At 26.3% G+C, this 2,548-nt stretch overlaps 1 protein-coding gene across 2 annotated transcripts in view; it reads left to right on the top strand.

Annotated features, from left to right (window-relative positions):
• The window catches only part of LOC111675196 (ATP-binding cassette sub-family G member 1), a 45,308-nt gene that overhangs the window by 983 nt on the left and 41,777 nt on the right, over positions 1-2,548 (top strand). The window lies entirely within an intron of this gene.

Below are 2,548 nucleotides of genomic sequence, written 5' to 3'. Positions count from 1 at the left end.
TAGATAGATAGATAGATAGATAGATAGATAGATAGATAGATAGATAGATAGATAGATAGATAGATAGATAGATAGATAAATAGATAGATGGATAGATAGATAGATAGACAGACAGACAGACAGACAGACAGACAGACAGACAGATAGTTAGTTAGTTAGTTAGTTAGTTAGTTAGTTAGTTAGTTAGTTGGTTAGTTAGTTAGTTAGTTAGTTAGTTAGTTAGTTAGTTAGTTAGTTAGTTAGTTAATTAGTTAGTTAGTTACCTGAGTATTGCTTGTCATTGAATATAATATACAGAATTACCGAATATATATTACTTATTAGTTTTAAATGCTTACGATACTACTACCTATTGCAGGCTTATCTTCTTATATGGTTTCATTTCAGTCTTCTGCATTTTATTATAAATCACATAAAAACAATTTCATTCTATTGGGTGTGAGTAGAGACACACTTGTCAATCATTTTTTCAATCAATATGTTTTTTTTTTTTGCAAGTTTTATAACAATTTAAAATTTTGTTCTAGTTGTTTAGTACATTAATGCATACATACCTATTAGTTTGTACAACTACTTTTACAAAGTTGCAAACTCATAAAATTATTGGAAATTATCTAAATGCGTGCAAGCAGATAACCCAGTGATTTTTTAAGCAGTGAAATAACTTTGAAACCCTCTTCTAGAACGTAATATATTCCATTCATAAAAATGGTTTTCGAACATTTAACTTATAAAAGAGAAATCGCAAATGTTTTTTCCTTGAAATGGTTATTTTTCTTAAAACGTTCTAACCAAATAGATACTTTTGTCAATAAGCCATAGAGTAAATATTTGTATGTATGTACTTATATATTAGTTGATTGTGTTTGAATATGTATATTTTTATGGTTGTTTTGTTCCAATCTAAATACTTGATAGTGGAAAACTTTGCCAATTTATGTAATTAGTTTTTCTTTTTTTCTCTCTCTCTTTCGTTATTCCTTTAAGTATTTTCCTTGGCTTCATTTAACAATAAAATGAATAAATACAAGTTGCAAGTAGTTTGAATTGTGTTTGTGGCATTCGCATCCTTAATGGACAAGTTGTGATAGTATCTTGATATGTTAAGTAAGCAAATAAAATGAAATGTTAGAAATTACGTTAGAATATAAAAAGAGTACATAAACCTTGATATAAATATGATGGGGCTTTGTTTGGTTAGGTCATTCCAGGTTAGAGATATTGGAATTAAATTACAAAAAAAACTTAAATTAAAAAGTAAATATTTAAATATTATTTAGGTCTCAAGAATTATGTTAAGGCACCTGTTTCAAAATATGTATGTATGTAATTATCTCAAATTAATTCCATATTTGTGATGCTCTATTGTTGCTTCAACTTGTGGTTTGGCACTTTCAAAAAAAAAAAAAAAGGATGTGCAAAAAATAACTACACGTTATTACAATTTACAAATCCTACAGTCGTTTCCCTCTTATTATTTTATACGAAACGCGTATTAATTGTAATTACTTATTTTCAAAAGCTTAAAGCCAAGTATCTTAAAAAAACACAATTTCTGTGCGGCTTTGGTTTATGAATTGTTTACATGACGTTAAGAAAACATTTGTTGATTGAACCAAAAATTTAAAAAAGAAAATATTTCAAAAACTTAAGTAATTATGATATATTCATATTATTTTCTAAGGTCTTTTGTGCACCATAAATGCTAAGGAAAAGTATTAGGGAGGCACTAAACCCGTTATGTTTATTTTGAAGCAACAATTTTTTTTCAGATCTTACTTAAAGTAATTATTTAAAATTTTGTAATGGTTAAGGAGTTCGATTCCAACGTTGTCTGATACTAATACATTTTTAGCTAAATAACTAACTTACTAACTAATGTTGCTTTGTGAAGGGTATATAAGATTCGACACATCCGACTACATTCTAACTTATATTTCATTTTTATTGCATCACATAGAAACAAGTCACTTGTGTAATTCTTTTTACTAGACAGAAATTAAATCTTAATTATCATAATAAAATAATGTCATTTAATATTTTAAAGTTCATATTTAAAAATTGTTGCTGTTGTTATTTCTGTTAGTGTGTTATTTAATTTACTAAATAACTCAAAATATTAAGATTGCAAGCTTGACAAATGTATTAAGTGACTTTGAGCTAAAGACTTTAAATAGTTATAATGGTTTTTCAACAAACAAATTTTAACAATTATAAAAATTGTGATTATTGTTGCATTTAAAATAGGAAACAATTTCGAATAATTTATCAAAAGTGTGTGGTTTTGTAATTTGATCATTGTTTAATTAAAAAGTCATTATCAAAAGATTTTTGTGAGATTAATTCATATTTATTAAATTGTTAAGGATGACCATTTCAGTGTCCCGTGAAACATGTAGATTAAACCATAAGAATTTTCAATTTATGTCAAGTATACTAGATACTAGACTATAGTCTAGTCTATAGTCTAGTCTATAGTCTAGTCTATAGTCTAGTCTATAGTCTAGTCTATAGTCTAGTCTATAGTCTAGTCTATAGTCTAGTCTAT

This window comes from Lucilia cuprina, chromosome 2 (assembly GCF_022045245.1).
Source record: "Lucilia cuprina isolate Lc7/37 chromosome 2, ASM2204524v1, whole genome shotgun sequence".
In the NCBI taxonomy this organism is placed as follows: domain Eukaryota; kingdom Metazoa; phylum Arthropoda; class Insecta; order Diptera; family Calliphoridae; genus Lucilia; species Lucilia cuprina.
The sequence above is the reverse complement of the archived record's forward strand: the minus strand, read 5'-3'. Positions and strand labels throughout refer to the sequence as shown.